The sequence below is a fragment of the Corapipo altera genome, unplaced genomic scaffold (assembly GCF_003945725.1).
Source record: "Corapipo altera isolate COAL_440 unplaced genomic scaffold, ASM394572v1 104, whole genome shotgun sequence".
Taxonomy (NCBI): domain Eukaryota; kingdom Metazoa; phylum Chordata; class Aves; order Passeriformes; family Pipridae; genus Corapipo; species Corapipo altera.
Window position 1 is genome coordinate 4944991 of NW_020884920.1, and position 292 is coordinate 4945282.

Below are 292 nucleotides of genomic sequence, written 5' to 3' on the forward strand. Positions count from 1 at the left end.
GTAAGGAGGGCTCCGGCTACGCGGCTCCCGGGGCGGGGTGGGGGAGAACCGGGCGGGCCGCTGAGCCCGGGGAGGGCCCGGGGAGGGCGGGGGGTGGTAGGGGCCGGCGAGAGGAGCGGAGGGGCCGAGCGAGCGGGCGCTGCCGGCGGCCGGGGGAACCCTGCCCGCCGCCCCGTTACCCCCCCGGGGCTTCGCTTCGCAGCGGCGGCTGCAGCCGCTGGAGCGGCGGTGGCACCGCCGCCACATCCCCTTCCCTTCCCTTCCCTTCCCTTCCCTTCCCTTCCCTTCCCTT